The sequence below is a fragment of the Triticum aestivum genome, chromosome 4A (genome assembly GCF_018294505.1).
Source record: "Triticum aestivum cultivar Chinese Spring chromosome 4A, IWGSC CS RefSeq v2.1, whole genome shotgun sequence".
NCBI classification, from domain to species: domain Eukaryota; kingdom Viridiplantae; phylum Streptophyta; class Magnoliopsida; order Poales; family Poaceae; genus Triticum; species Triticum aestivum.
Window position 1 is genome coordinate 3,404,742 of NC_057803.1, and position 7,960 is coordinate 3,412,701.

Genomic DNA, 7,960 nt, shown 5'->3' on the forward strand with positions numbered 1-7,960 from the left:
TTTCTCTAGAATCATTACTGTGTAATCTAGATCATTGACTCTTGTGCAAGTGGGAGACTGAAGGAAATATGCCCTAGAGGCAATAATAAAGTTATTATTTATTTCCTTATATCATGATAAATGTTTATTAGTCATGCTAGTATTGTATTATCCGGAAACATAATACTTGTGTGAATACATAGACAAACTAAACGTCATCAGTGTGCCTCTACTTGACTAGCTCGTTAATCGAAGATGGTTATGTTTCCTAACCATAGACATGTGTTGTCATTTGATTAACGGGATCACATCATTAGGAGAATGATGTGATTGACATGACCCATTCCATTAGCTTAGCACCCGATCGTTTAGTATGTTGCTATTGCTTTCTTCATGACTTATACATGTTCCTATGACTATGAGATTATGCAACTCCCGTTTGCCGGAGGAACACTTTGTGTGCTACCAAACGTCACAACATAACTGGGTGATTATAAAGGAGCTCTACAGGTGTCTCCAAAGGTACATGTTGGGTTGGTGTATTTCGAGATTAGGATTTGTCACTCCGATTGTTGGAGAGGTATCTCTGGGCCCTCTCGGTAATGCACATCACATAAGCCTTGTAAGCATTGCAACTAATGAGTTAGTTGCGAGATGATGTATTATGGAATGAGTAAAGAGACTTGCCGGTAACGAGATTGAACTAGGTATTAAGATACCGACGATCGAATCTCGGGCAAGTAACATACCGATGACAAAGGGAACAACGTATGTTGTTATGCGGTCTGACCGATAAAGATCTTCATAGAATATGTAGGAGCCAATATGAGCATCCAGGTTCCGCTATTGGTTATTGACCGGAGACGTGTCTCGGTCATGTCTACATTGTTCTCGAACCCGTAGGGTCCGCATGCTTAACGTTACGATGAGAGTTTCATTATGAGTTTATATATTTTGATGTACCGAAGTTTGTTTGGAGTCACGGATGTGATCACGGACATGACGAGGAGTCTCGAAATGGTTGAGACATAAAGATGGCAAAATTTTGTTTTTGCCACTCTAGATTTTGCCAATTTTTCTTATGCCACTCTAGATTTTGACATTTCACTTTTGCCACTCTTAGCTTTTGACAATTATCACAATTGCCATTCTGTGGCAAAAGCAAAATAATTTTATTTCATTTTTGCCACTCTTAGCTTTTGACAATTATCACAATTGCTACTCTGAAAATTTTGCTTTTTCCACGGGAATGGAAATTGTGATAATTGTCAAAAACTAAGAGTGGCAAAAGTGAAATGTCAAAATCTAGAGTGGCATAAGGAAAATTGGCAAAATCTAGAGTGGCAAAAACAAAAATTTTCCCATAAAGATTGATATATTGGAAGCCTATGTTTGGACATCGAAAGTGTTCCGGGTGAAATCGGCATTTTACCGGAGTACCGAGAGGTTACCGGAACCCCCCGGTAACCTAATGGGCCTTAATGGGCCTAGTGGAGGAAGAGGAGCGGAGGCCTAGGGGCTGCCGCGCGCCCCTCCCCCCCCCCCCCCAAGTCCGAATTGGACAAGGAGGGGGGGCGGTGCCCCTCCCTTTCCTTTCTTCCCTCTCCTCCTTCCCCCAAGTCCTAATCCAACTAGGGAAAGGGGGAGTCCTACTCCCGGTAGGAGTAGGACTCCTCCGGCGCGCCTCCTCCTAGGGCCGGCCGCACCCCCCTTGCTCCTTTATATATGGGGGTAGGGGGGCACCCCTAGACACACAAGTTGATCTTCAAGATCGTTCTCTTAGCCGTGTGCGGTGCCCCCCTCTACCATAGTCCTTGATAATATTGTAGTGGTGCTTAGACGACGCCCTGCGACATTAGAACATCAAGATCATCACCACGCCGTCGTGCTGACGGAACTCTTCCCCGACACTTTGCTGGATCGGAGTCCGGGGATCGTCATCGAGCTGAACGTGTGCTAAAACTCGGAGGTGCCGTAGTTTCGGTGCTTGATCGGTCGGGCCGCGAAGACGTACGACTACATCAACCGCGTTGTCATAACGCTTCCGCTGTCGGTCTACGAGGGTACGTAGACAACACTATCCCCTCTCGTTGCTATGCATCACCATGATCTTGCGTGTGCGTAGGAATTTTTTTGAAATTACTACGTTCCCCAACAGTTGAGACCGATGAATTGTGGGTTTATGATCAAGTCTATCTATGAATAATATTTGAATCTTCTTTGAATTCTTTTATGCATGATTGGTTATCTTTGCAAGTCTCTTCGAATTATCCGTTTGGTTTGGCCAACTAGATTGGTAGTTCTTGCCATGGGAGAAGTGCTTAGCTTTGGGTTCGATCTTGTGGTGTCCTTACCCAGTGATAGAAGGGGCAGCAAGGCACGTATTGTATCGTTGCCATCAAGGATAACAAGATGGGGTTTATTTCATATTCCATGAATTTATCTCTCTACATCATGTCACCTTGCTTAAGGCGTCACTCTGGCTTTAACTTAATACTCTAGATGCATGCTGGATAGCGGTCGATGAGTGGAGTAATAGTAGTAGATGCAGAATCGTTTTGATCTACTTGTCACGGACGTGATGCCTATATACATGATCATGCCTAGATATTCTCATAATTATGCACAATTCTATCAATTGCTCAACAGTAATTTGTTCACCCACCGTAGAATACTTATGCTCTTGAGATAAGCCACTAGTGAAACCTATGGCCCCCGGGTCTATTCTCATTATATCAATCTCCATCACTTTTATATTTCTTTGCTATTTACTTTGCCTTTACTTTTTTACTTTGCATCTTTATATCAAAAATACCAAAAATATTCTATCTATCAGATCTCACTCTCGTAAGTGACCGTGAAGGGCTTGACAACCCCTAATCGCATTGGTTGCGAGTAGCTATTGCTTTGTGCAGGTACGAGGGACTTGAGCGTGGGCTCCTACTGGATTGATACCTTGGTTCTCAAAAACTGAGGGAAGTACTTACGCTACTCTGCTGCATCATCCCTTCCTCTTCGAGGAAAACCAACGCAAGCTCAAGACGTAGCACCCCCCACCCTCGTGAGCACCTCCCGTATCTCCTGACGTGGAGTCCAAGTCTATCCGGTGGCTTTCGTTCCAAAAATAACTTCTGCAGTTGATTTCATTCCGTTTCGACTCCGTTTGATATTCCTTTTTCTCAAAACACTGAAATAGGCATAAAACAGCAAATCTGGGCTGGGCCTCCGGTTAATAGGTTAGTCCAAAAAATAATATAAAGTGGAAAATAAATCCCAATATTGCCTAAAACAGTAGATACTATAGCATGGAGCAATCAAAAATTATAGATACGTTGGAGACGTATCAAGCATCCCCAAGCTTAATTCCTGCTCGTCCTCGAGTAGGTAAATGATAAAAAGATAATTTTTGATGTGGAATGCTAGTTGGCATAATCTCAATGTAATTCTTCCTACTTGTGATATGAATATTCAGATCCGAAAGATTCAAGACAAAAGTTCATTTTGACATAAAAATAATAATACTTCAAGCATACTAACTAAGCAATCATGTATTCTCAAAATAACATGGCTAAAGAAAGCTGTCCCTACAAAATCATATAGTCTGGCAATGCTCCATCTTCACCACACAAAATATTTAAATCATGCACAACCCCGATGACAAGCCAAGCAATTGTTTCATACTTTTGATGTTCTCAAACTTTTTCAATCTTCACGCAATAGATGAGCGTGAGCCATGGACATAGCACCATAGGTGGAATAGAATGGTGGTTGTGGAGAAGACAAAAATGGAGAAGATAGTCTCACATTGACTAGGCGTATCAACGGGCTATGGAGATGCCCATCAATAGATATCAATGTGAGTGAGTAGGGATTGCCATGCAACGGATGCACTAGAGCTATAAGTATATGAAAGCTCAACAAAAGAAACTAGTGGGTGTGCATCCAACTCGCTTGCTCACGAAGACCTAGGGCACTTGAGGAGGCCCATTGTTGGAATATACAAGCCAAGTTCCATAATGAAAAATTCCCACTAGTATATGAAAGTGACAACATATGAGACTCTCTATCATGAAGATCATGGTGCTACTTTGAAGCACAAGTGTGGTAAAAGGATAGTAGCATTGCCCCTTCTCTCTTTTTCTCTCATTTTTTTATTTTTTATTTTTTATTTGGGCCTTCTCTTTTTTTATGGCCTCTTTTTTTTGGGCTTCTTTGGCCTCTCTTTTTTATTTTTCGTCTGGAGTCTCATCCCGACTTGTGGGGGAATCATAGTCTCCATCATCCTTTCCTCACTGGGACAATGCTCTAATAATGATGATCATCACACTTTTATTTTTCTTACAACTCAAGAATTACAACTTGATACTTAGAACAAGATATGACTCTATATGAATGCCTCCGGCGGTGTACCAGGATGTGCAATGATGCATGAGTGACATGTATGAAAGAATTATGAACGGTGGCCTTGCCACAAATACGATGTCAACTACATGATCATGCAAAGCAATATGACAATGATGAAGCGTGTCATAATAATGGAATGGTGGAAAGTTGCATGGCAATATATCTCGGAATGGCTATGGAAATGCCATAATAGGTAGGTATGGTGGCTGTTTTGAGGAAGGTGTATGGTGGGTTTATGGTACCGGCGAAAGTTGCGCGGTACTAGAGAGGCTAGAAATGGTGGAAGGGTGAGAGTGCGTATAATCCATGGACTCAACATTAGTCATAAAGAACTCACATACTTATTGCAAAAATCTATTAGTTATCGAAACAAAGTATTACGCGCATGCTCCTAGGGGGATAGATTGGTAGGAAAAGAGTCCCCGACCGCCACTCGTAAGGAAGACAATCAGTAAATAAATCATGCTCCGACTTCATCACATAACGGTTCACCACAAGTATGGGAATCACAAACTTCAACACAAGTATTTCTCAAATTCACAACCACTCAACTAGCATGACTCTAATGTCACCATCTCCATATCTCAAAACAATTATCAAGTATCAAACTTCTCATAGTATTCAACACACTCATAAGAGAATTTTATTATTCTTGAATACCCAGCATATTAGGATTTTAAGCAAATTACCATGCTATTAAGACTCTCAAAATAATATAAGTGAAGCATGAGAGTTCATCTATTTCTTCAAAATAAAACTACCACCATGCTCTAAAAGGATATAAGTGAAGCACTAGAGCAACAACAAACTACTCTGAAAGATATAAGTGAAGATCAATGAGTAGTCGAATAATTATGCAACTATGTGAAGCCTCTCTAACATTTAATAATTTCGGATCTTGATACTTTATTCAAACAGCAAGCAAAACAAATTAAATGACATTCTAAGAATAGCAAACATCATGTGAAGAAGCAAAAACTTAGGATCAACCGAAACTAACCGATAGTTGTTGTAGAAGAAAGGTGGGATGCCAACCGGGGCATCCCCAAGCTTAGACGCTTGAGACTTCTTGAAATATTATATTGGGGTGCCTTGGGCATACCCAAGCTTGAGCTTTTGTGTCTCCTTAATTCCTCTCATATCATGGTCTCCCTAAATCTCAAAAGATTCATCCACACAAAACTCAACAAGGACTCGTGAATAAGTTAGTATAAACCATTGCCAAAACCTTATCATACTCTACTGTAGCAAATCACTAAAATTAGTATTCAACATTGCATACTAAATGCCTCTGCATATTTAATAGTCCTATCCTCAAATAGAATAATTAAAGAAGCAAACATATGCAAACAATGCAAACATAACAGCAATCTGCCTAAACAGGATAACCTCTAAAGAATGCTGCAACATCCATACTTCCCTAGATCCAAAAATTATGAAATAAAATTCACACTGTAGTAAATTTATCATAGCTTAATATGCAAAAGGTTTCAACATTTTATCACATTCTGACTTTTCTAGGGAATTATTTCAACAGAGGTAAACTTTCTGTTTTCAAACAGCAACATGTATACTTGTAACATAGGCATAGTAAAGGCTATCAATGCCACTTTTATTGAAATAAAAGATGCAAAACATTGTTCTAAATAACATAAAGAAAATCCTAACAAAATAAATTGACGCTCCAAGCAAAACACATATCATGTGGCGAATAAAAATATAGCTCCAAGTAAAGTCACCGATGAATGAAGACGAAAGAGGGGATGCCTTCCGGGGCATCCCCAAGCTTAGGCTCTTGGCTATCCTTGAATATTACCTTGGGGTGCCTTGGTCATCCACAAGCTTAGGCTCTTTCCACTCCTTATTCCATAGTCCATCGAATCCTTACCCAAAACTTGAAAACTTCACAACACAAAACTTAACAGAAAACTCGTAAGCTCCGTTAGTATAAGAAAATAAATCACCACTACAAGGTACTGTAATGAACTCATTATTTATTTATATTGGTGTTAAACCTACTTTATTACAACTTATCTATGGTTTATAAACTATTTTACTAGCCATAGATTCATCAAAATAAGCAAACAAGACACGAAAAACAGAATCTGTCAAAAACAGAACAGTCTGTAGTAATCTGGATCAAACGTATACTTCTGGAACTCATAAAATTCTCAAATAAATTGCTGGACCTTAGGAATTTATCTATTAATCATCTAAAAAAGAATTAACTAAATAGCACTCTCCAAATAAAAATGGCAGCAATTCTCGTGAGCGCTAAAGTTTCTGTTTTTTACAGCATGGTCGACAAGACTTTCCCCAAGTCTTCCCAACGGTTCTACTTGGCACAAGCACTAATTAAAAGCATAAAACCACATATAAACAGAGGCTAGATGAATTATTTATTACTAAACAGGAATAAAAGGTAAGGAACTAAAATAGAATTGGGTTGCCTCCCAACAAGCGCTATCGTTTAACACCCCTAGCTAGGCATGATGATTTCAATGATGCTCACATAAAAGATAAGAATTGTAACATAAAGAGAGCATCTTGAAGAATATGACTAGCACATTTAAGTCTAACCCACTTACTATGCATGGGGATTTTGTGACCAAACAACTTGTGGGAACAATAATCAACTAGCATAGGAAGGTAAAACAAGCATAACTTCAAAACTTTAAGCACATAGAGAGGAAACTTGATATTATTGCAATTCCTACAAGCATATATTCCTTCGTCATAATAATTTTCAGTAGCATCATGAATGAATTTAACAATATAACCAGTACCTAAAGCATTATTTTCATGATCTACAAGCATAGAAAATTTATTACTCTCCACATAAGCAAAATTCTTCTTATTCGGAATAGTGCGAGTATCATAGGAAACTTCAATACTATAAATTGTTTCCACATTAAAAGAGTAATGTTCAGATAAGGGGTCATCATAATCATGACAAGTTTTATAAATATAATCACTACTTTTTATAGCATAAGTATCATCACAATAATCATCATAAGTAGGAGGCATGCTATAATCATTATAAACTTGCATATCAAAACTTGAGAGACTAAAAATATCATGTTCGTTAATCATAGCTTCCCCAAGCTTGGGACAAACATTAATTGCAGCAAATATATTCTCAAATATGTCATCCTCATCAAACATAGCTTCCCCAAGCTTGGGCCTTTTCATATCATAAGCATAATCACTCTCATCATTAATAGTATAGATAGCACCGATAGTATAGCAATTATTATATTCTTCCAAGCAAGTACCAAAAAGATTTTCAAGATCATAAGAAGTATCATTATATTCCCAATCATAATCATCACAACAAGCAATAGGCATAACGAGATCATCATCAAGTGTATCATCTTCATTTTCATGATGCACAACAATAATAGGAGCAACTTTATTTGGGAGAGATACCTTTTTACCTCTCTTCCTTTTTCTTTTCTTCTTATTCACCACATCATGTGTGGGTTCAATCCTCTTTTTGGAGCTCCTTATTAATGAGATTGGTTGAATAGGAGGCTCCTCCTCGTTACCTGATTCATCATAAGAAATAATAGGAGGA